Source organism: Talpa occidentalis, unplaced genomic scaffold, assembly GCF_014898055.3.
Source record: "Talpa occidentalis isolate TD23 unplaced genomic scaffold, MPIMG_talOcc4v2.1 talOcc4.12, whole genome shotgun sequence".
Lineage (NCBI taxonomy): Eukaryota > Metazoa > Chordata > Mammalia > Eulipotyphla > Talpidae > Talpa > Talpa occidentalis.
In genome coordinates, this window is record NW_023601212.1 from 72203738 (window position 1) to 72229021 (window position 25284).

Consider the following 25284-nt stretch of genomic DNA (forward strand, 5'->3'; position numbering starts at 1 on the left):
GCTCGGATCTGAATGTTGGGGTGGGGTGGGGTGGGGTGAGGGAGGAAACGCAATCCTCCGGGGCCTTCCCGGTGCAGAAACGCCGGTGGAAGGGGGCCTCCAGAACACCGCCTCCTCTCTGCACTTGCAGCTGTGGCTACACTCCAGAGCCCTCTGGGGAGCCCTCTGGGGAGCCCTCTGCTCTCCACACCTCCCTCAGCTGCCTGCAGCGACCACCGGTTCCCCACTGCCCCCTCTGACGGGATGGGGCGGACGCAGGGCCAGGTGACTATGTAGCGTCCATGTGTGGATTGGGAGGCAGAGAAGCTCATGGAAGGAAATTCCGCTCATCCGTGGACCGTCCGGTCGCAGGGACCCCCGCAGCCATACAGGAGGAGTATTCAGTTGGGGACTGTGCTCAAATTCGGCCCGTCTGACCGGACGCCTGACTGACAGAGTGGCCACAGGCCGCCCTGTGCAGTTTGGAAAGAGAAAAAGTTGGGGGGTGACACCCCCGAGAACCGAGAGGAATCGAGAGTGCAGGGGGTGTGGAGGAAAGAGCAACAGAAGCGGGAGGGACCACGAGAACAGGGGAAGGGGTCAGTTCTGGACCCGGGGTCCTGCTCCACCCCAACGCCAAGCCCAGTTTCCCGGCCTCCCTGGGGGGAGAGGTTCGGATCACAGGCGCCTATTAATAGCCGGTGGCCGGGTCCTTCCCGAGAGCGGGCAGAGCCTGGAGATGGGGTGTGTGCGTGTGTGTGTGTTGTGTGTGTGGTGTGTGTGTGTGTGTGTGTGTGTGTGTGTGTGTGGTGGAGGGGGGTTCCTACAACACCCATTCCAAGGCCTCCCGCGGCGCGGGGCAAGCTCTGCTTCCTCCACCCCACCCCCACCCCACCCCGGCCGAGCGAAGGTTGGGCGCCCATCGTCCACTCCCTGACCGCCCTCCACTACAAGATGGGGTTCCAGATTGGGAGGGAAGTCTCCAGGTCAACTTGGGGCGCCGTGGCTATCACCGTGCGCTGACACCCAAGCCCATCGCCTTCCCCCACTTCCTGCCCAGCCAGCCTTTCGCTCTTAGAGAGCTCAGGAAAGTTTCGGGGTCCCCGCGGCACCTCCTAGCCGGAAGGGGCCGGCTCCCCAGCTCTTCGGGCCACGGCTTCAGAGAAGGAAGTTTGTCCGGCTGGGGCTCCGCCACCGTTAACTTCAGGTGCGCCCGCCTCTGAACCCGGTGGGTGTGGGGGGCGCCAGGGAACCGCGGGCCGACGCGCAGTAGCCGAAACCTCGCGGACCGGGGTTCCCGGCCCCGGCGCGGACGCCCAGCGCAGACGGCCGGGGCCGGGGCGGCCGGGTTGCGAGTCTCCGGGGACCCGGCGCCCGCCCCCAGCGCCGCCGCGGGAGAGCCTCTTGCCCGCCTCCCACAGGGGCGGGGACCCCGTGGCCTCGCAGCGGCGGCGCGGGGGACCCCCGCCCGCCGCGGCCCCCGCGCAGCCCCCTCCTCCCGCGAGCCGCCTCCTACCTGGGCCGGGGCGCGGGCGGGGGCTGGCGGCGCCGCCGCGGGCGGGCAGAGCGCGCGCGTCCAGGTCCTCGGCGGGCGGCGGCGGCGGCTTCCCCTGCTTCCAGCTCCGCTTCCTCCGGGCTCGCCGGCTCCAGACACTCTCCTCCCCCTCGCGCCCCGCCCGCCCTCCCCGCGCCCTCGCGGCGGGGCCCGGCCTGCGCCCGCGAGCCGAGCGGCGCCGGCGGGAGCCGGGATGCGGTGCTCACTGCGTCAAGCGCGGGGCGAGCGCGGGGCGGCGGCGGGGACCGCGCGCCCGGAGCCCGGGGCCGGCGGGGCCGGCGGGGGAGCAGCCGCGCGGGCGACGCCGCGGTGCGGGGCGGCTCCGGCTCCGGCTCCGGCTCCGGCTCCGGCTCCGGCTCCGGCGCGGGCTTGGTGGCGGCGGCCGCGGCAGCGCCGAGGTTGTAGCACATTCTTTCTGAGCGTGATCGAGGGCTTCGTGTGGCAGCCCGAGCGGGGAGGGCTGGAGAGGGGCGGGGGACGCGCGTGGGGGCGGCCCGAGGGGCGGCCAGCTCGTCGGTGGACGGGGAGGGGCGAGGCCCGGCGGGTGGCACGGGAGGAGAAGTCACAGCGTGCGGTGGGGCGGCGTGGGGAGCCCAGAAGTAGCCATGCCCTCTCCTCCGGGCCCGCCCCGCGCGCCCCCTGCTCCCGCCCGGGCCGCTATTGGGGGCAGAAACCCCCGAAGGTTTAGGACTCCAGACCAAGGGGTGGCGGCGCGAGGTGGGACTCCCGGGGAGGAGCTGTGCCGCCGCGCGGACATGCACACGCGTGTGCACACACGCCCGAGGAACTGCGTGAAAGTTGACCCGAAGTCGGCCCCTGGGCGCGCGCGTCCGCGAGTGCAAAGGCGCAGGCAGCAAGGGCGCGCGTGTCGGGCAGGAGGAGGGCTGGGCACGTGTGGGCAAAGGCGAGAGAACAGGCGAGCCCTGGCGGACGGGCCCTGCCGAGAGGGCTGACCCCCCCCACCCCCCCACCCTCCCATTGCTAGGTGCCCCCGCCCCCGGCCCCCTGTTTGGATTGGGTGTAAGGCCGGGGCGCGGGCTCAGCCGAGCCCCTTCGGATTCCCGGAAGATTCGTTTAAGCGGATTTTCCTTCCATCCGGCCCCTTCCCCTTCTTCATTCGCCTCCCGAATTCCCTGGGATCCGGAATCTCTCGGCCGGGCTCTAAACCGAGCTCTAATTCCATAGTCCCCAAGTCCCCCCGAGCCCACGCTGAACTGCTGCACCGCTTCCCGGGGTAACTCTCACCGCCCACCGCCCCGACCCCAGCCTGCGGCTCTCGGCGCGGGTAAAAATTCCAAACCAGGCTCAAGAGCGCCCCCGCCCGGCCACGCCCTGCGCGTGACTTAGCGAGTCGTAAGGTTCCCAGCCGCGGGACTGGGAGGGAGGCCCCCGCCCGGTACGACCCTCCAGATGCTGCCCCCCATGCACCCCTGTCCGGTTGTCCTGTCCACGTGGAACTTACGGAGGCAGAGGCGATGGGGTCAGGTTGCCTGCCTTGGAGGGCGCGCGGCAAAGGGGAGGGGGCTGCTGGAGGGTGAGGGAGTTCTCCTTGTGATGCCCCTGTGGAAGGAAACCTCTGTCAGGCGTGGGACAGGAGTGTGAGGCTGTAGTCAGACCCACCTACGGCTGGTAGGGCCGAGGATGGGTGGGCGGGGCTCCGGCTCAGGGTCTGGTCAGCAGCCTCTGCAGCCCATGAATTCAGCCTGCAGCCTGGTGTCCTGTGCACTTCTCCTAAGTCCTTGCGGCCTCCAAATTCCAAGACCCTGCAGGAAAGGGAGGCAAGGAAACCCCAAAGGAGGGTGGGGTGGGAGTAGATGCCATCCTCTTTCCCCTAAACCCTTGGACCTGAGGATAACGGTAAAGGACAGAGCCACTATCTGCAGGCCATCCAGTCCTTGTGTCCCATGGTCCATGCACCCGGTGCTCAGACCTCCTGGGAAAGATGGCTGGTAGTGATTGGCCTTGGGGATCTCCCTTCCTATGTCCCTAGTGGAAGAGAATTGCCCCCTCTACTGTAGCCCAGACAGCATGCAGTTCCTTTTCTCTCCAACGTGCCAGGATCTTGAAAATCCCTCACCTGGTTCCATAGATCAGAGAGGAGTTCTCCTGTGGACCCCCTTCCTGCCTTTCACCCCATAATTCCTTCTGCAGCCCTTTGAGATCTTGAAATAGGTCCTTATTTTCTCTGAGAAGGCAGATCCAAATTTCTAGCACCCCCCCAAAAGGCCTGACACCCCTCAAGGTGGGAATGGGAAGACTCAGGGCAGATCTAAAAGCAGTGGTAGGGAGGCAAGGCAGCTGGAGCCCTCCCTCCCTTCTGGAGGTGTCTATTGTGACATTCTCTCTCTCTCCCCCAGACACTACTCACATCCTTCTGAACCCTCCCCCACAACCACATGTACCCAAACGCCAGCTCTGTTGTGCACACACATTGTACCCACACACTGCATGTCTACAAACAGCCCTCATCTTGCCCCTCATGTCCATCCCCTCACAGAACACCCCAACATCACCCCACCCTCACAGAAACACAGCTTAAAATGTAGTTGGTGTGTGCACTTGTATGGCATTCTGCTCATACACCCCCAAATCAAATATATCCCAAGACCTAAACCTTGCAACTCACACCCATGCATGCTGTATGGAAATATGAAATTCGCCTCCTGTGCAATTTGCATCATCAATTCAGGTAGTCCTCATAACCACTCTAGAAGTGAGTACTAGCAGCACCTCCCATTTCATGACAAGTCTAAGATTCCAAAGGAACTGGTTCAGCAAGACTGTCCTCCTTATTAAAAACAAACCACCCACCCAGTGCTCTTTGGGAAGAGGCAACCCGGAGCTATTGACTGCTGCCTTCCTTCCCTGCATCATTGGAGTCCCTCTCTATGCCTTGGTATTCTCTGGCCAAGTTCTCATCACAGTGGGTCTTCTACCAGGCTCTGAGCTCAGGAGAGCAGGACAGTACTTCATCCCCATGTCCCAGTGCCCCAGAACTACCACCACAGAGGATGTCACAGTTTCAGAGTAAATGAGGACTTTCTACATGTCTCTGCATCCCTGCAATTGCTCCTCTCCCCTCTAAGGATCACCTGGTTGGGAGTAACTGACGGTGTGCATGGAAAGAGGAGGAGGAACATAAGTAAACAAAATGTCCAACTTACATCTGTAGCAAAGGGCCAATTTCCCCATATATAAAGAGCTCTTACAAATCAATAAGAAAAATACCCAAGAGGAAAAATTTGGTAAGAGATCATGAACAGAAAAAGAATGCTTAAACATATGAAAAAGCTTCCAGTCTCATGCTTAACAGCAGACATGCAAATTAAAACTATTCTGAGACATCAGATGGGCAGAGATGAAAAGTTTAATGACATAACCTGTTGCAATAGTGTGGGGAAGCAGACAATCTAGAAGCCTCAGAAAAATGTCAAAATTCCAAATACCTATATCCTTTGGTCCAGGATTTACTTCTTAAAACCTGTCCTCCAGTTACTGCTCAGAAATGTGAAAAATGATATATTACTGTGTACAAGGTTATTCACCGAAGCACATTTTGTAAGAGCAGCAGGTTGGAAACATCTTAAATGCCCACTGATGGTGGAGGAGTTAGATGCATATCCATGCTGATATGCTTGCAGCCATATAAATGTTGGTGTAAGTCCGTCTCCAAGATAAGTACTTGGGGAGAGAAGGAACAAGGGACAAACAGTGTATATAGTCCTTTTTTATTTTTTGTTTTTGTGTACAAAAAGGGCATAACAACAACAACAACAAAAAAACCAACCTTTTATTTGCTTGTGTGTGCATTGCCAGAACTGAGAAGAGAACTGAAACTAGAAATAACACTCTCTCCTGCAGGGAAATGGAGGTGCTGGGGGTTGGAGGGTGGGGGGATAGGGATTTACTGAAAAATAATTTTTAAGGTATTCTTGATTGAGTGAAATCCACAGTTCCCAAAGGCACAATTCTATGAACTCTGACAAACATACATCCCTGTGATCCCCACCCCAATCAAGATGTTAAACATTTCCATCACCCTCCAAAATGAGATTTTTTCACTCTGTACCCATGCCTGCCATTTGAATTTTGTAGTGTTGCCTATGTTTCCTTTTGTAATAAATTTAAATACAAGGCTGAAATAAAAAACTGTTTCTTGTCTGTCATCTCATCTGATCCTCACAATAACCCCGGGAAGCAGACCTTTCTGCCCCATCCTACAGGGGTAAGACTGAACTTCGTCGGGTGAAAGAGACTTGACAGATGAGTCCCCCAGGGGCAGGTCAGGACCCAAGGCCATACTTTTATTTAAAAAAAAAAAAAGTTTTATTGAGGTATAATTTACATACCATATAATCTTCCCACTTAAAATGTACAACTCAATCATTTTTAATATATTCACAGAGTTGTGGCCTCATCACCATAATCTAATCTTGGAACATTTTCACCCTAAAAGTAACCCCCCTGTGCCCATTAGCCATCACTCCTCATCCCCTACAACCATCCCCAACCCTAGACAACCACTAATCTACTTTCTGTCTCTGTGGATTTGATCATTCTGGATATTACATATCAAAGGAATCATACAATATGTGGTATTTCGTGATTGGCTTATTTCAGTTAGCACTATGTTTTTGAGATTCATGTACATTGTAGCATGTATCACATTATGTTCCTTTTATTGCTTAATAATTTCCCATTGTATGGATATACCACATTTTATTATCCATTCATCAGTTGTTGGATAGTTGGGTTATTTCTACTTTGGGGATATTGTAACTATAATGCTGCTATAAAAAAAAAACAAGTTTTTTCATATTTTCATTACTCTCTGATATATAAATAGGAGTGGAATTGTTGGGTCACATGGTAACTGTTTAACATTTCCAAGCAATCCCAAACTCTTTGCCAAAGTGGGTGTAACATTTCACATTCCCACCAGCACTGTATGAGAGTTTCAATTTCTCTACATCCTCTCCAACTTTATTATGTCTTTCTGATTAAAATGTGACGTCGTATTGCATTGTGGTTTGATTTGCATTTCTCTGGTGGCTAATGATATTGTGCGCCTTTTCATGTGGTTCTTGGCCATTTGTGCATCTTTTTTGGAGAATTGTCTTTTTGGATCTTTTGCCCATTTTTAAATTGGTTTGTTGACTATTGAGATATATTTTCCAGACAACAAGTCCCTAATTATGTATATAATTTGCAAACATTTCCCCCTTTCTGTGGATTTATTTTACCCTCTTCTGGAATTATTTGCAGCACAAGTTTCTAATTTTGATGAAGTCCAAATTTTTTCTTGTATTGCTTGTACTTTGGATGTCACATTTATAAAAAATCTTTGCCTAAAATGAAGATTTATGCCTATGTTTTCTTCTAAGAGCTCTATAGTTTTAGCTCTTATATTTAGGTCTTTGATCAATTTTTTTTAAGAACTGGGGTACAGGCCAGAGGTGTGGGGAATGAGAGGATTCACCAGAGACAGAGTGGGGAACACAACAGGCAGATTGACTGAAATACATTGCTGAGGGGAGCAGCAGGCGAGACAGGAGAGGTCTGCTGCACCATGTGGGTAGCTCCCTGGCCGGGGATTGAACTTGTACTGCAGTGGCTGCGGACAGCTTCATAGGTTGCGTCTTAACCCCTTGCGCCACCAGAGAGGCCCTCTATGACCTATTTTTGAGTTAATTTTTTAAGATGATATGAGGTAGGGGTCCAATTCTATTATTTTGCATGTGGCTATTCAGTTGTCCTAGTACATTAGTTGAAATTCCACTCACTTTCTTGGTACCCTACTGATTTTATGTCTACCTCTCTGCCCATATAACTCTGTCTTGATTACAGTTGGAAGTTTTGATAGCCCCCTGTGTCAGTCCTCTGAATTGTTCTTTTTCAAGATCATGTGGGCTCTACCAGGGCCCATGCAGCCCTGGTTTGCCCCTCAGCCTCCCTGAGCAGCTGCTGTGTATGTGGTACCCCTGAAAACTCAAGGGCTGAGGAATTCTACCAACAAAATGCATACCCATTAGCACCTGCTGTGTGCTAGTACTTACTGTGCAAAAGCACTTTACATACATTAATTCTGTCTTGCGATGGGAGTCAATGGCATCACCATCCCCACTTTACAGTGAGGACTCTGAGGCACCAGGAGGCTGAAAAATACATTCAGAGAACATGGTTAGCAAACAGCTGCCACTTTCCAGCAGTTTGTCTGAGGAGCTAGGACCCTTTTAAACTGTTTATCTATAGCGTTTGGACTCTTTTTAATTATTTTTCACATTTCATTTTGACATTCTCAAACGTACAGAGAAGTTGAAATAATTTCATAAAGAACACCCAAATAGGGCCTCCCCAGCACCGCAGCGGTTGAGCGCTGGGTTGCGGAGTTGCCCGCGGCCTCTGCAGCGCCAGTTCGATCCCCGGATGCTCCCTGGCCACGGGAGGAGGGACCCACATGGCACACAGACCTCTCCTGCCATCCGCTGCTCCCCTCAGCAGTGTACTTTGTCAGTCTGCCTGTTCTGCTCTCTGCTCTGGCTCTGGTGAATTCTCTCACCCTCTGGCGCTTCTGACTGTACCCAGTGCTTGTATAAATAAATAAATAAATAAATCTTTAAAAAAAAAAACAAAACCCAAATACCCGTCACATACATTCCACAATTAACATTTTATGACACTTGCTTTATCACCTTTCTCTCCATGCGTAAATCAATCACTTTCCAGTTACAGTATAGTCAGTACACTTACCTCTAAATAGGCAGCATGCGAGGCATGAACTAGACTTCAACATTTGTTATCAATTTTTAAAATCTTTTTAGCAACATACAAGGAAATGTATAAATCTCAAGGGACCAATGGATGTCCTGACTAATATATACTTCTCTGCAGCTGAAACCCCTATGAGACACAGGTCATCACCCCCAAAAGTCCCCATGTGCCACTGCCCCCTGATTCTGACACTTTTCCACCATAGGTTAGTTAAATCTGTTCTGGAATTTTGCAAACGCTGGATCCCAGGTGTTTCTGAGCTGTATGCATAGTGCTGTATCTGTGTGTTGCTGCTTTGCTGAGCAGTGCTCTGACATATGGGGGCACCTGCTTCTCCTTCTGGGGGTAGGCATCTAGAATCCCACACTGCACCACCCACCACATGATTTCTCAGGCTGAGCAAAGCAGGGAGAGACTATTTTTAAAGGCTTTGGACACTCATGTTGCTTCCCAGTGGTCCCAGCTCTGGCCGTGCTCACCTGTGTGACCCCTCGAAAGTGGATTTGCCTCTCTTTGTACCCGGATCCCCACCTCAAGGCTGTCTTTTCAGCTGCACAATCATCAGAGGAAAGTGGGGATGATGTTGCCTCCTTGGAAGCCAATGGTTGAAGTAATGCACACCTTTGGTGGCATTCATATCTGAGATAAGCCACGTGAGTTAGTGTTGGATAGAGCATAGCATAATCTAAGCTCGGTTTTGTAAAGAAAAAAAAAATGCATAGGTGTGTATAAGAAAGAAATGGCCAAGTTATGTGTACTTTTTGCTTTCTTTTATTTTTCTGAATTGTCCAAGTTACTATTAGGAGTATGCATTATGAGGGTGGGGTGACATGGTGCATTGAAGAGAGCAGTTGAGCATGGGACCCTTCTCTGTGGGCACCTGCCCTCAGATATCCCAAGTTGTCAGGTCTGTGTCCCTGACAGACTCCTGAGACCTGGCACAGGGCCACTGTCAATGACCAACCAATGTCTGCAGTCTGAATGAAGGCAAGAGGGACAGACAGACAGGCCCTCCCATCTGTGTTGGCCAATTGAGTCTCGGGTTCCCAAAGCCACCTTTCCCTAGAAGGCAGAGGTGGAGTGGGTAGGGCAGGTTTGGGAAAACTGACCAAAAGGGGGCTCACACCCCTTTGAGTTTTGAAGGCTGGGTTGCTTTCCTGTGGTGTTAAAGGCCAGTGACCCAGAATCCAGGCCCCATTCCTCAGGCTCCCTCCTGTGACTCATCCTACTAAATGAAGAATTAAAACAGGCCTTAATTAGGAAATAACAAAAATGACATTTTGCAAGCTTTTAAGTGTATTGTGCCCAGAAGTGTTTTATTTCTTAAAAATAATTTTAACCACCAGGATTTCCTACTTGGAGGGAAAGATCAAGGATGTCCCGGGGTGGTAGGACATGAGAGAGAGCTTTCTGCGTTATGGCTCCTGGTGTCCCCAGGTCCCTCCAGAGGCTCTGAGATGGAGGAGGCAGTTAAAGGCCACAAGTGTTCATGAACTTGTGTGTGCACCCCTTCTGCCGCCACAAGAGAAGCTACAGCACAACATGCTCTTTCCCCAACTTATCCCTGTGATCCCTCAGGGGTCAGGATGGATCTGATCACCAGTGTCACCTTTGCACATAGTAGGTGCCTACCACAGGTGCTTTGAAATGAGCCCTGGGCATCCCTTCCACAAAGGTACCTCCTCAGTAAATGGCCCTTCTGCCCGCCATGGTGGGGACCCTCTCTTGAGGCTCCAGGATCCTCCAAGGTGAGTCACTGCAGCGAGCAGAGGGGCCTGCTGCTCCAGGAGTCCAGGTGGGCAGGGAGTGGGTCTGGTGGGGACTGGCACCCCAGGCCTACTATGGTGCTAACTAGGGCCCATATCCAGGAATACGTGTACAAGTGCACATGTGCTCTGGCACATGTATGTGTACATGCGAGCACTCTTGTCCACAAGTGCAGTATCTCATCCCACCATCACCTATTTGCACCCACATGTGCTCCCAGATCATGTGGGTTCTTCCAGGGCCCTTGCAAACCCTGGATTGTCCCTCAGGGCCCCTACGGCTGCTCTCTGTAGTGCCAGCAAGTGCAGGGCAGGTTCTCTATCAATTTGGGCAGACGGGTAAAGGAAAGTCCCAGAGCCCTCAGTGCCTTTTTAGGCTTTAATCTCTTTCTATGCCTTTGTTGTGGGGCACGTCCCCACTCCCAGGCTGGCAAGTCAGAGAGGCTGGACGGGGTAGGGGGCCAGGAGGCTGGTAGGCCTCCCAGCCTCCAGCGAATCTTTACTCTTTCTTTAGGCTTTCTCTGGTGTTCTCTCATGACCCTCCTTTTGCAGCTGTTCTGCCATACTCATCCTCCATGTCTCTGAGGGAGGCCGCCCTTATAGCCTCTGCCTCCAGGCGCATGTGTACACATTCACGCATGCCCACACCATGCTTGAGGTGCCCACAATCAGGCATGCATACGCCGAGCCCACGCTCCCAAGCACCCCCTGCACCAGCACAACCAAGGCTGCAGTAATAGCCACAGAGGCCAGCAGCACAAAAGCCTGTCCATTTCACTTACCCCGCACTCCCTCAGCACACGGCAGTATCCGGGACTCCTGAGACCTGGCACTGAGCTGGATAAGGGGTTGTGTAGACTCGGTGCCCACAGGGAGGGTGCGCTGTTGGAGAGCTGTAGGGGTGCAGAGCAAGGATTACTGGTTTGAACCTGAGGCTTTCAATACAAAACAGCTAGAACAATATAGACCAGATGTGGGCTGCAGGGGTGACGGGAGCCACACTTGACTACATCCAGGCACACAAGGCCCGTGAGGGGTAGATGCAAGCAGGAATCCTGGTGTGATACCCCCCAGGCGCTCAGAGCCTCCGAGTGTTTCCCCAACCAACCCACATCTGTCCCTGTATGAACGTGCCACAGACTGGGGTGGTGGGGTGAGGGGGGTGAAGTCCCTACAATAAAAACTTGTTGTTTTTGCAGTTCTGGAGACCAGATTCTGAAACTAGGGCATCAGTAGGGCCACCCTCCCTTTGGTAGCTTAAGGGATGGTCCTTCCTGGTCTCTCAGCTCCCCAGGGGTGCTGGCACTTCTTGGCATGCGTGACTTTTAGATGTGTCACTCCAGTCAAATGGTGTCTGCCCCCATGTCTCCGCAATTTCTCTGCCCCCTGTGCCTATCTGTGTCCACATTTCCCCTTCGAGGCTGCAAGATTTTTAGATACTTTAAGCATCTCCTCCTGATCCCCTTGTACTTGCAATGTTTCTACCGAATATCCTAGCCTCATCTTCAAGTCACAGCCTCATCTGTCAGGAGACACAGGTGATCTGAGCAGTTTCTACTTGCTGATTCAGGCTCCAGCTGTTCTATATTGACAGCCTCAGGTTCAAACCAGTAATCCTCACTTTGCACCCCTGTAGCTCTCCAACAGCACACCCTCTTCCTGGGCACTGAGTCTATACGCCCCCTTATCCAGCTCAGTGCCGGGTCTGAAGCGTCCCTGATACTGCTGTGTGCTGAGTAAGCCAGCAAATGTGGGGGCCCTGCCAGCCCCCACCCCTTCCCCTGTGAGTTGTACTGACCCAGTGTCATTATAAACACAGTTCACGTAGCTTTTCCTACCCCCTCCCCCAACAACCCTTGCCCCTAGTGTGTGCTGTGGTCATCGCTTTTTCCTACAGCGGGTTTTGGCTTTGTTCTATTGCAATCTAGTGAATATATGGTGGAAGCACGCCTGGCATCATCACTCGGCCGTCATCTTGCTGGACCCTCGACACTTCTCCTTTTTATGAGGACACAGGCTCATCGGATTAGGACCCACCCTAATGACCTTATTTTCATTTGATCTCTGCAAATAAGGTCATGTTCTGAGATGCTGGGGGTTGGAACTCCAATATATCTTTGCAAGGGATTACAATTCAGTCACAACAATTCCCATCCTGGTTACTTCAGCTGCACTGAACTCAATCTTTCGGTCCTGTTTTCTAAAGGACATTCAGAAATGTCAAGCTGCCAACACGTCTATACCAACTGGACTGTCCCACCTCCTGCTTTTGCTGTCAGCGTGCTCCTCCCCTGCCTCCTGATGGAACACCCCCTCCATCATGACGGAGAAGCAAGCATAAGTAGGAGATCCGGGCCAGGCGGCTCTGCTGCAGGGAGCAATTGATCGGGTTTCCTCCGGGAAGGAGGCCAGTGCCTCCCTTCTCTCTGGCTGGGCTCCCTCCATTTGGCCAGATCCTGCAGTTCAGATGCACAGGAGTAAGTCAGGCTGTGGCCTCCATTCACAGTCACCCTGACCCCCACACTGGCTCCTAGCACACTGGTCTAGGAACTTCCTCTGGTGGGCTTTAATGTCTCAAGGGGAAGGTTCAGACCTCAGAGCCTTGGAGGGAAGATCAAGGGTGTCCAGAGAAATTACTTCCTATGGGGTTGCTTGTGGACTTGAGCCCACCCCGACCCCACCCCCAGTCTGCAGAGATTCTCCAGTCTCCTGGGCTCAGTTAAAACACCAATTAGTATGGGAGGTGGGACAGCTGGTAGGGGGCCCATCCTAAGACCTCAAAGGTCATCTCCTCCACTATTTCCTTCTAGGACATTGTATATCCCCAATAATTTTTGGCAAAACTAACCCCCTTGTGATGCTGGCCTCCCACTTCTGCCACTCGTACCTCATCCAGTGGGGCATCGGGACACTCTGATTTCATCCAAAATTAGGGAGCTCACTACTGTCCAATCATGGAAGCTGCTGACTTTATGCACCCTGCCAGGTCCCAGCAGGCTCTGAGGGGCTGGGTACTGCTTCCTGCCTCAGACAGGGGTCTCCTCGGGCCAGCCCCTCTTGGTCCTTGGCAAGTCTCAGGGCAACCTATGATGAGTCCACCTCTGAGGCCTCCTGGCGGGGATGCTTGGTCTTTGTCCCAGTGCTGCCCACACCCATGGTTCCTACCACCAACCTCATTGCCTGACCTGGATCTCTGCAAAGTCCCCCCACTCTCCTGATCATGCAGCAGCGAGCACCACTATTGGAGCTGAGTTCTCGGGTGTCTGGGTTCCACAGGCAGCAGCCCCAGACAGGCTATGATGGACTCCAGCAGGGCGGGGACCCAGCTTTATGACAGACTGTCAAGTGGGCAGCAGATAAACCGCCTACCCAGTGTGACAGAAGCCAGATATAAAAAGCCTCCAAGGCGCCTTTTTATTGACTAGAAATCTTGTGCTTCATGTCCCATTATCTCCCTGGCTAACACGCTACACACCACAAAGTTGAGAGAACTCAGTGTCCTGGCCTGCAGGGGACGTAGCAGCTCAACCAGCCTGTCCCATCCCCAGGTCTCTGGGACGATGCAGCCTGGGGGCCTCCCAGCTCACCTGTCTGACGCGGTGGGTCCCTTTCACCACCATGCATTTTCTATTCTCTTCTTGTTAGAGGTCCTACAGATATGATGGCACTTCACAGAGGCCACAGCTACCCAGGGACTTGACAAAAGCCCAACTAGGGACAGCAGCAGGGATGCTCTTGGGTCATCCACCAGGTAGCAGCTCACATAAGCCACACAGGCACTGGGTGACAAGGCACTTTGTAGTCCATTTTACAGATGGAACTATGAAGCCCAGAGACAGAAAGAGACTCACCTAGCATCCTTGCAAGTTGAAGGCAGTGCCGGACCTGGGACCACGTCTGTAGGACCCCAGAACCTCCATGAGCCCCCACCAGATCAAGCAAGTTTCCTGAACACCTACAAATGTGAATGAAAAAGGCTGTGCACCTCAATACAGAATATCACCCATGAGCATCAGCTTGCCACAGTACCCCAAGGAAGACACCCAAGGCCCTTCCAAGGCCAAAGGCCTGGGTCTGTGGGCTGGACAAGGAAGACATGATTAAGCCCAGGCTAGAGGGCAGCAGACATGGGGACTCAAGAGGGGCTTCTGAGTAGCCTCAGTCCTGAACTGAGTCCTGGTGTCTTGCTGCCTGCTTATAACCAGGACAGGCCCTCTAAGTCTGTCCCTGCCCTAGTCCCTCTGCCCAGTCTCCTTGGGCAGGTGGCAGCTGTACACTTGCCTAGCCCAGCACTGCAGGGACCAACTGAGCCAGAAATGTCTGTGGCCTCCAAGGAAGCCAGGAAGAAAGGCACATTGGGCTAAATGAAGAGCTGCTTCTTCCTTCCAGAATAGCTGGGACCAAGGTTGGTCCAACAAGCCTGAGGCTTGGGAGCCAATCACAGTATGCAGAGCCAGTCATTAATAAAAATAGGTAATGATAGACCATCTGTCCCAGCCTGTGTTCCGTGGTGGGGCCATGCCGAGCCCTCATTAGGCATTCCTCTGCCGTGTCCCCACAGATGTTGGCGGTGGCCATGTGGGTCCCGTGGGAAGACAGGGTTGAACAAATTTAGGCAAATAGCATGGATCAGGCTGGGTCTGAGCTAAGGGGCTCATGTGGGGTCAGCCAGAGCAAGACTCACCACACAAGAGACCTCTGTCTGTCCTCCACAAGGGAAGGTGACCTGGCATAGGCTGTGAGCAAGATGGGACTGGCCCTCACTTGCTCCCTGTGTGACCTTGGGCAAGCACTGAACAGCCTCTGTGCCTCTACTCCCACACCCCTATGTGGCCAGGGCAGAGCCCCAAGGACAGAATATGAGTCTGGGAGTGTAGGCATGAGGAAGTCAGACACCCAGGACCTTTCCTTCGCTCACCTGCTAGAACTCAGGTAGCAGGGAGGTGACTCCTTATAGAGCCCCTGGAGTGGGAGGGCCAGGCAAAGCTCCCAGGGCACAGTCAGCTGGACAGCAAAACTCAGGAGGGAGGGGCCTGCTGAGGGAAGCCCAGTGCATTGAAACTCTCCAGAAGGTCCTGGGCAAGCTCGAGCTTATCCTTGATGATTCTAGCCAATCCATATGCTCCTAGTGGGCACCCTTCCTCACAAGGATTGCAGGTTCAGGGCTACCCCAAAGGTAGGTTCACCTGGTGGGAGGTGAACCCCTGGAAAATGGTAGGGGCCCAGAATTCCCACAGCTTGCAGATCAGTGAGTCAGATGAACTAAAGGAGGATCAAAGAAGTTGGCGTCCTGCACAAGCAGTGCCCAGGCCAGAGGAACAGCCACAGCAGCCGCGAACCAATTGAGGGCTTCTCTTGAACACTAGGGATGTGGACAGTGGCCTGGGGAAAGGGAGCGCAGGGTTTCACCTCCTGGGATCTTGGAAAACCAAGCTCAGCATTTGTGTCACTGTGACCAAGCTGGGTCCCAGCAATATAATAGCCAAATACCTTCAGAGTGGGACTTCCTGTGCCTGGAGAAGGCCAGCACAGAGGGACACTGAGGCTCAGAGCTGAGCCAGCTACCCAAGGTCATGGCTTCCATGAGCACAGGAGCCTGATTCCCCCTGGCAGTCCCAGTTCACCCTGACCCCACAGACCAAGGTCTTCCCATGTCCCTCTTCACAGAGCTTTCCAAGTCCAAATATTCCTTCCATTGTGCCCGAAGCCCTGTACCCCCTCCTGTTTGTGCCCTGGGTCACTCTCCAACTAACTGGTCTTAAGAGCCACTGTCTGAGCAGTCCCTGGTCACAGGCCCAGAGGGCATATGGACACCTCACCCTGGGCTTCTCTGGTTACTCATCCTAAGTAGTTGAAATCTGGCCTGGCGCACCCTCAGAAACCTGAGCTGCCCTGCTTTGTCCCAGCACAATAGAACAGTCAGAAAGAGGAATCAGAGAGGGTTTGTGTGCTCCTGGGGCCCAATCAGCCTGGCTGAACCCTCTCTGGCCAAAAGGTCAGAAAGCAGTCTAAGGCCCAGAGAAGGTCTAGCCCTTAGGGAGTGGAACCCGAGCTGAGATGGTAGCCTGGACTTCCTGAACCCCTGGCCTGGGAACTTTCCCATCTGGGGGTCTCCTTGAGCAGAGGGACTCTGAAGGGCAGCCAGGAGAGTGAATGGAGGGGAAGCCACAGCAGACAGGGGTCACCAAGAGAAGCGGGTGTAGGGAGTTTGAAGACTATGGAGGTACCCAAGGGCAAGGGGATAGGGAGAAGGTGCTGTCATTGTCATGAATATTCATGAAGCACTATGAATATTCATAGCAATCTCTTCCTCTGATAAGGGAGGAGCTGGGCTGTGCAAGAGAACTAGTCACTGACCCCTGGGCCTACCTCAGATCAGACCCTGTGATAGTGACCCTGGGTCCCAGCAGGGTCCCCTGCAGATCGCCAGTGAGCAGGGGCTAGTGAAGACAGGCAGAGGTGAGGGGGACAGACAGATCCTTTCTGCAATGGACATGGGGTCCAGAGGCTGGCTGTTCATGGATGCCTCAAGATGGGTCTGGCTTCCCTGGTCATAGGCAGGCAACTTCAGACTTGCTGGGGAGAAGCTGCCAGTGCTAGAAATAAGATCCCTGTAGTAGAGATAATGTTCAGCCAGGGTGAGAGGAAGCCCAGAAAATGAAAGCTAAGGAGGCTCAGAGAAGGTCAGTGGCTTGTCCATGGGGAAGCCAGGGCTCCAGTGTGTGTGTGAATGTGGGCAGGGGCTCTGGTCCTCAAGAAGGCAACCACAGCTGAGCTAGTTTCTACCCTAGGACAGGGGTGTGACAATTCCCGGTAGTAGGTCCTCTGCTAGTATTTGTTGAATGAATGAATGATCCACAATGCATCTTTGTCTATTTAAAGGTGGGAAAACTGAGTCGCAGAACTGAGCATGTGGCTTTTGTTGCTAATGCCTGCAGGTTAGAAAGGGATCTTAGTGGAGTCAGGAAACGTCTGTTCGGGATTCCGAGGGCTCATTAGGAGCCCGGCAGTCCTCATAGGCCTGGGGTGGGGTCTGGCTGGCCATCCCCTCCACTCTGAGAGCAGGTGTGCAGGTAATACTCACCTGAGGAGAAAATAGAAAAGCTTCAAAGACCAGAGGTTGCGAACTGAGGGTGGCAGGGCTGGGTTGAGCGGGGCAAGGAAGAGACAGCAGGGTCCGGAGGCCAGAGGGAGCCTGTGGTCCTGGAGCAAATCTGAGATGAAGCCCAGGGCCTGGGTGACAAAGCAGACAGAAACTGCCCTGATAAGAAATCAAATGAGAAGGCTGACAGTTAGTGAGGTAGAAAAATAATCATAAATGATGGCTTTTATTAAAAAATATATCACTGGGAAAATGTACGCTCATTCCAGCAGCCCAAAAAGAGCCCAAAATGTAATAAGAGGGAAGAGGGGATGGGGAATGGGAATTTCGAATCATGAAAGTGGCCCATGGTGTGTGGTATCTGCTGGGAGTCCGCAGTCCCACGGGAGGGAGGGAGTGGGAGGAGGGAGGGAGGTGTCACTGTTGTGTGAAGTGATAAACATTATTCTGCAACCGAAATAGCAAGAGCAGTGGCAGGAAGAGGGACAGATAATCTATCAGGGAACCATGATAGATGTTCCTGCTGCAGCCAAGGAGGCCGGGCGGCCCAGGCCAGGCGGAGTGGGAGCCTGCTTCCCATAAGGCTGGGTGGGCTGCTCCGCCTGGAGGCAGGGGCTGGCCTGGGAGTCATTCAGTGTCTGTGCCAAAAAGGTTTTGGGGCTCATGGAATCTGCTAAGGATCCAAGAAGGGAAACTGAGGTCCAGAGAGGTTAGGGTTGGCCCCCAAAGTCACACAGCAAGCCAGTTTGGGCATGAGGGTGGAACCCTGATGTCCCTGGGGGCAGGGATGGTGGGCAAGGAGCAGCTCCTGCTGCCCTCCAAACAGGAGGGAAACTGCTGTGGCTGGACTTTGATGTGTGTGTGCCTGGGTGCATGCATGCGTGATGCCCCACCATGGGTTCCCTGCATGGCAGCAGTGGAAAGAGGGCATGGGCCAGGGTCCTGCTAAGGTGGAAGGGCAGGTGCAGGAGCCTGTCTGACAGTGTCACCAGAGCCACAGCTTGGATCTCTGCTGGGAAAATGGAGAACAGAACCAGCTTCTCAGGGGGTCACAAGGACAGGATGGAACTGCCTACTGAGCCCTGGTCTCAGATTCCCTTGCAGGGGGAAGCTGTGCTCATCTGGATCCCCACCCCCAGAGAAGGCACTCCCACATGAATTGTCCTGGGCAGGTATGGCCCTTTCCAGAAAGAGGTGCCTCTCCAACTGGATAGGTGAGGGCAGGACTGGGGAGACAAGAAGGCTGCAGGGCAGCTCCCCAACCCCCACCAACACCAGTCAGGTTGTGGGACTCCAAATTCAGGCTCCTAAGGGGGCTCGGGTATTCACGAAGCTCCATAATCCACTCTGTAGGGTCTGCGGCTACTGGGTGCACAGAACCTGGAGGGAGGAGCCTGTTGGTCCTGATGAAAGGGGAGTTGGGACCCTGACTGTCCCAGTACATCTCCCAGGTGTTTTGCAAGGAAGGGGAGCAGGAAAAAGGGCACATGGCTAGCTGAGAGTCTGAGTGGGGGTTTTAGTTTCTTGAACAGAGAATATTGGGGTGGGTTTCACACAGGGATGAATTTTCCTCTGAAACTGGTCAAAGGCTTTCCTGGGCTCAGGGACAGCCAATGGGAGGAGGGAGAACATCAGAGCCAGTCACAGGGACCAGTAGCACCAGTAAAAGAATCCAGGGGCAGGCACCTATGAGGGCCACAAAGCCCGGACGCCGGAGCTCCAGGGCGTCCCTTGCCGACAACAAAAAATTGTGATCAAGCCATTAGCTATGGGAGGCCTGGGCCTCTCATCCCAAGCACTGGAGCCCTGTTCTGCAGGAATTTCTCATCAGATGCAATTCAGACAGGGAGCAAAGTCTCTTTAAACCTGGAGATGCCCAGGACCCCAGCCCAGAATCCAGAATCCCCTAGCCAGTCCCTAGCCTGGCCCTCATTCATCTACCCAGATAAGCCCCAGTGAGCCAAGGTAGTAATAGGGATGGAGGAGGAAATTTGGCCTGAGACTGGGAAGGGCTTTGTTATCTTGCTCAGAGGTCTAGGCAGGCATAGGCAGCCCCAAAATCAGCTCTTCTCACCCTCCTTCCCTAGCAGCTTCTCCCCCAACCTTTACCCCCCCACCAGACCAGGATAGTTCTGGATTCAGGATCCCCAGCCTCCCAGCTAGCTCCCCCAGTTCCTGTCCCCCTTCGATGTGACACCAGAGCCCTCCCCATCCCTAACATTTCCCGAGGGCCAATTAAGATGTCTGGAGTTGATTAGACTCTGACACTGATGAACCCAGAGGTAATTAGTGAAAGAAAAAAAGTTTTGATTAGTCCTCAGCATAATTCTCTCCAATTATTCAAAGTTCATGCCTGCAGGGGGTGGAATATCTCCAGGAATATTTATTTATATCCCGATTTTTTCATCAACTTTGTGAATCTAGTTAATCATCAGGCCCGAACTTGTTAACTTAGAGACTCATGCAGAGGGGCTGGGCCGCTCTCATCCCCTGGAAGATGACCCAGGGTCTCCACCCCAGCTTGTGGGGGGTGTTGTCATCTTCTCACCCGCTGGATGCAGGGTCTCTGGCATGCCCTTTCTATAGGATGAAAGTAAGAGGAGCAACTCCTTGTCCCAGCCCCATGGGAGATTGCTGTCCTCGAGGGGATCCCAGCCTGGAGCTGACCCTCTGGCCAGAGGCTGATTTGGGGTTTTGCTCTCAGGTCCATCAGGCTGTGCCTACCCCTTCCTGCTCTGCCCAGGGGCCACTCCTCTCCCCATAGCCCACAGGAACATTCAGACACTCCACTGGGACTTTGCAAGGCTATGTTCCCCCCGAGTCCTCACATGATTAGTGTAGGGTAAGTGAAAAAGTATCAGGCTTTTCTGCCCTCCCGCCATCAGGACAGATGACGGATGATGGATCCTTGTGGTCCTCAATGCATGCCTGATGGCGGGCACCTGGAGTAGGCTGTGGGCATATGTAGATGGGATTCACCTGGGCTAAGGCTATGCTTTTAAGGGCGGCATCACGGGGACACCAGGAGAACGAACGGAAGAGCCAGAGAGAGAAGCAGAGACCACCAGAGAACGCTGGAGAGCCCAGATAGGGTGAAGACTTGCTGGGGGCTGGGAGGCCTGCAGCACCCCTGCCTGCTGTGTACCCAGTAAAATCCCAATAAAAGCCTGAAAAGCCACCAAGGGCTCCAGGACTCCTCCTTCACCCATCTGCTCGGATCATAGAGACCCTTGCTGTCCCTTCCTGCCCATTACAATTAGCAAGACCCCTACCTGAGGCCCAGGCCCAGATTTGTTCCTTTAGCAAGGCTTCATGTTTGTAACAACAGGGAAAACTGCTGGACAAAGGTGACAGAGGTGTTTTGGGGCCCTGTTCCCTGCATTTACTGCTGAGTGCACGGGCAAGACAGTTTCCACTTCCAGTCTCATATCTGAAAGAGGCAGGGTCCCAGGAGACCCTGGTGTTATCGGAAAGCCCAGGTATGGGGACACCCTGGCTAGTCCAACTCACAGCAACATTAGTGGCTCTGCTTGAAGAGTAATCACTTGGTTATGGCCCATGTTATTCCATTTCTCAGCCCAGGCCTCTGGGGAATGGACAGGCATGGAAGGAGGGAGGGAGGGAGAGAGTCTGTTAATGAAAGGGGAAACCGAAGATCAAGAAAAGGGTTTTCCTTTCAGAAATGTGCTGCAGCCTCTAATAAAAATGGACAAAGCCCTCTCAGGACCACAGACCACTTCCCCTAGGCCCCAGCCCTTCTCTTCCCCCTGCACACTTTCCAAATGAACAAGCTCCTGGCCATGCCAGAACAGGAAAAACCAATACAGTGGTCCTCAAACACTTTCACCCTCAGAGGCCCCTGGGCCAGACCACAGATCTAGCCCAGCATGCTTGGTTGGATGCAGGCTAAATCAGGGTCCTTCCTGCTTACGGTGGTTGGGGTCAATGCCTGAGCAGACTACAATTCCAAAAATGGCTGAGACACATTTTTCCTGTGCCACATACCCATCTAGAAGCTGCCATGTCCAGGTCAAGAGGGGCAGCCGAGGGCCAGCCTTGGAGGTCTCTGTCCATGTGGATTAGTGATGTGATGCCAGAGGACTTCTGCAGCTAGGTGACAAGTAGCAATATGACTGCCACTTGGCTCCCTTGGGGACACCTGGGAACCCAGACCCCCTAGTCTGCAGAAGCCCAGGACACATGGAGAGGCGCAGAGTCAGGCCCAACTTGAGAGCACCATCTGGAGGGAGCCCCTTCAGCCCCAATAAGCTGCCCCAGAAAAAGCCTCAGGAAGCAGACAGTCCAGACCCAGGCCATCACTTCTCAAGGTGTACATTCAAGAGTAGAAGAAATGATTGTTGTTTGAAGCCACTGAGTTTGGGTGTGTTGTTAGCAACAGACAAGTGGAGCAACGAGAAAACTTTTTGAACAGGACGGAGCTTGGCTCACAAGCTCTGCTCCAGCACCCCACCCCACCCCCGCCCCGCCCTCTGTCCCAGCCCCAGGCCTGGGTGGCTTGGGGATAAGGGAGACTAGGCTCCTTTACTCAAAGCCAGGGGGAGTTCCTGTCCTCACCGGAACTGAGGGATCCAATTTTCAGATAACCCCCCTTCCTTTCTCCCTGCCTTCCTCTCTCCCTCCTTCCTCCTCTTCCTCTCCTCAGCACTGTCCAGGCCGCCCAGAAAAGAGGGGCCTCAACACCAGATGACTCTTTCTGGATTAATTTAGCCCAAGCCAGCATGGGTTCTTAGGCGGGTGTTCCTAGTGACCGGTTAATGGTGAGCTTGTTGGCTGGGCGGTGCAGGGAGGGGTATTCGCTGCCAGTCTGCCCGGCAATGCTGCCCTTACCAGCCAAGAAGGAACTTGGGTACAACCCCAGTCCCCTAAGATGAAAGCTCAGCAGCAGGATGTGACCCCACCCAGAGCAAGGGGGAAAGGCGACTTGGTGCCCACAGCAGTCAGCAGCTGAGCCACTGGATCCACTTGTGACACTGACCCGCTGCCTACCCCTGTCAGCATTTGGCCCCCTCAGCCTCAGTTTCCCCATCAGCACACTGAAGCGACTGGGTGAACTGAAGGCAACACAAGGGGGCATAATTGCAGAAATGCCAGTTATTCGGGGTTCCCCATGGAGGTGGCATCCACAGGTGAAATGAATCGTCCCGACACTCAGAGAGGCAGACCCCAGTTCTGCCTGTCCACAAATAGCAGCTGGGAGCGTCAGGCATGAGGCTGCATGCGGCCAGCCTCTCACCTGTCTTGGGTGAGGAGCTAAGAGTGGGCATTGGGTCTCAGGGCAGACGTGTGTCTCAGACAGGATCTGTGTCCTCGCCGACACTCACTGCGTTCAGCCTTCGTACTGCGGCCATTGTAATAGATAAAATGTGGTATGTCTTTGTGGTTTTAATTTGCATTTTCCTTATCATCTTTTTGTCTAATTGCCCGTATCTCCTTTAGTGAAGTGCCTGTTTAAACATATGGCCCATGTTAAAAATCAGGTTCCTTCATCCTCTCATTGTAAAGTTACAAAAGACCTCTCCATGACCTGAATATAAGTCCTTTGTCAGATATGTGTTGTACAAGTATTTTCTCCCCATCTGTGACTTGCCTTAAGTTTGGCAAACATTTTTTGAAGTTTGTCAAAGCATGAATTATAAAAGAAAATTCCATAAAGTAGACTTTATCAAAATTTAAAATGCTTTTAAAATTTTTAAATGCTTGCCCTTCAAAAGACACTGCTGTGGCCATTTGAAAGATAGGAATAGTGAGACTCAGGGCTGAAGCATCTTGTTTTTCCTGGATGACTCCTGGATAATTCTATGCAGGTGTCTCCCTCTCCCGGCTCAGCTCTTGGCATCAAGGCAGCTGATTCAAATCAGATTATCAGCCCCCATTGGCTGCTGAAAGGTGGGAGGCCACACAGTGGCCCAATGACACACACCTGCAGGGTGCTGCGCCCAGGGAGGCTCTGAGGCTTGGAAAGTGAGTATGCACCCAGGCCCCACATCAGAGGCTTGGGGGTGGAGATCCCAGGAAAGCAAGAGAAGGGAGGGGGCACAGCCCATGAAGCAGCAGGTAGAAGCCTCAGGAGAGGGCCCTGGCCAGAAACAAGCTGTCTGGCACACCTTTGGGACCAGGACTGGAGGGCTACTCACCAAGCCCCTCATAGGATGACAACAGGCTCTTGCCTCAGCACCAAGGTTAGACTGGGACACAGGGAGTCAGACCCTCAGGAATCATCTGCCCTGGTCCATGAATGGCCTGAGGTAAGAGGCCCCCTCCTCAAGGGGTTTTTGATCAAGGTAACCTAAAACCATCATCACCCACTGTGCCAGGGGGCTTCTCAGGTCCACGCACACCTGACCCTCAGGGTTTCAGCCTCCAATAGGCCTCCCTGCCTCCAGCCTCCCCATAGGGACTGGCCACAGTCCCACCCCTGCCCCCACATGCCCAAACCTGGATGGCCCCTGACTGCATGTGCCCTCTGGGGGCTGAGCCTTGGGCTAGGTGCTGGGGGAAAAAGCAGGGCACAATGGAGATGCAGATTCCAATGACAGGTATCTCAGCAGAGTGCCCAGACCCTCCATGACCCTTCTTGTTGCATCTCAGGTTCCCTGCCTGCCCCAGGCATGCCTTATGATGATGCAACCCTGCCCACTCCCAATTGCAGCCACGCGAGACCCTGAGCCAGGGCCTCCAGCAAAGCCACATCCAGCAAAGCCACATCCAAACTATTCACCCCTGAATTAAGTGAGATGAGATATGTTGGTTTTTCATTATACTTGGGGGCAATTTATAACAAAGCCATAAACAATGAGACCATTTACTTTTTGAACCAAAATAAAATAATAAAGTATCTTAGCAGGAGCTGTCTAGTTAGGAGCTCCTCTCCTCTGGGGGCCACAGCGATGAGGGGGTGGGGAGCTCCTATGAAGAGGAGGAACAAGTATATGTTTTGTGCACTGATATTCCCCAAACTTAGCTGGGCTTTCCATCAGCCACTTCCATGAAGCTTCACCCAGGCGGGGGCCAGATGAGGGGCATCTGGATCCCCCAAACTTAGCCAGACTTTCCATCAGCCACTTCCATGAAGCTTCACCCAGGCAGGGGCCAGATGAGGGGCTCAGATGCCCCCACTCTGCCTCCCCCGCAGCCCAATTATTGCCCCCTTTCAGGCAGGAAAAAGGCCCTCCTGCAGTTTCCCCCTTTATTGGCTTATCCGAATAAAGTCTATGTTCTCACTCACAAATCCTTTCTCTTTCAAAAAGCCCTGCTCTTGCAAAAGAAATCCTCTACGCTTTCAGAATCTTATTGCCTCTGCTGCGAGTTTTTAAAAATTCATCCAGAAAGTCAATTGATTTCTTTGTCCTTAGCTGTGTCTCCCTCCCCCTGAGGCAGCCAGGGCCCCAATTTAATGGGCAGAGGCCACAGAGCAACAAGAAAGCTGTGGAAAAGATAAAAACCTCTGTTATTAACTCCAAACTCTCTGGTGTCACAACCGGACCCAGGCTGTTTGGGGACCAAGGCAAACCCCAGGAATTGTGGTGGTGGTAGTGGTGGTGGTGGTGGAGCCTGCACAGACAGGAAAAGGGTCAGCTGCCCCAACAGCACCACCTCACCCTGGAGGCCACTCTCTGGGATGGCAGCCCCGCCCATCCAGCCTGGCCAGGGACACAGCCCTTGGTGTGCACAGGTGTCATGGGAGAAGTAGGCACGGAGCACTGACAGGGAGGCCAGAGCAGGGCTCCCAAATCCCACACTGCAATGATAGCAGCTCCAAGACTTCAGACACTGTGGGCTTGGACCCCACCCTAGGGTAAGAGAAGCTGAGGGTCCCCGAGGCCCCTGTCCTGCCCCCTCTGGGTAGTGGCAAGATGGGTAGAAGATGGAAGCATGTGGGTAAAGAATGGATAAATGGATGGATAGATGAATAGGTGAAGGGTGGGTGGAAGGATGAGTGACTGGTGGATGCACGATACATGGGTGGACGCAGGGATGGGTGGATGGATGGGTGACTAGATGGATCGGAGGGATGGATGTATGGGTGCATAAATCTATGGTTGGGTGGGTGAGAACTCACAGCATTAGACGTCCCTACTAGCCTTAGGGAA

At 53.5% G+C, this 25284-nt stretch overlaps 1 protein-coding gene and 1 long non-coding RNA gene across 3 annotated transcripts in view; both read right to left on the reverse strand.

Annotated features, from left to right (window-relative positions):
- ELFN1 (extracellular leucine rich repeat and fibronectin type III domain containing 1) overlaps positions 1-3024 on the reverse strand; it is a 70927-nt gene extending 67903 nt beyond the window's left edge. The window contains exon 1 of the mRNA XM_037504491.2: positions 2997-3024. The gene's annotated coding sequence lies outside the window, so the exon portion shown is untranslated. The remainder of the gene's footprint in view (positions 1-2996) is intronic.
- Positions 3025-9065: 6041 nt separating this feature from the next.
- The window catches only part of LOC129145511 (uncharacterized), a 53495-nt gene continuing 37276 nt past the window's right edge, over positions 9066-25284 (reverse strand). Inside the window, exons 2-5 of one of the 2 annotated variants that reach the window (XR_008551187.1) lie at positions 17156-17332; positions 13923-14026; positions 10854-10964; positions 9066-9533 (exon numbers count right to left, since the gene is read on the reverse strand). This is a non-coding gene — a long non-coding RNA (uncharacterized LOC129145511). Of the gene's footprint in view, positions 9534-10853; positions 10965-12503; positions 12528-13922; positions 14027-17155; positions 17333-25284 lie in introns of those variants that run through there. The other variant, XR_008551188.1, reaches the window with a different exon arrangement.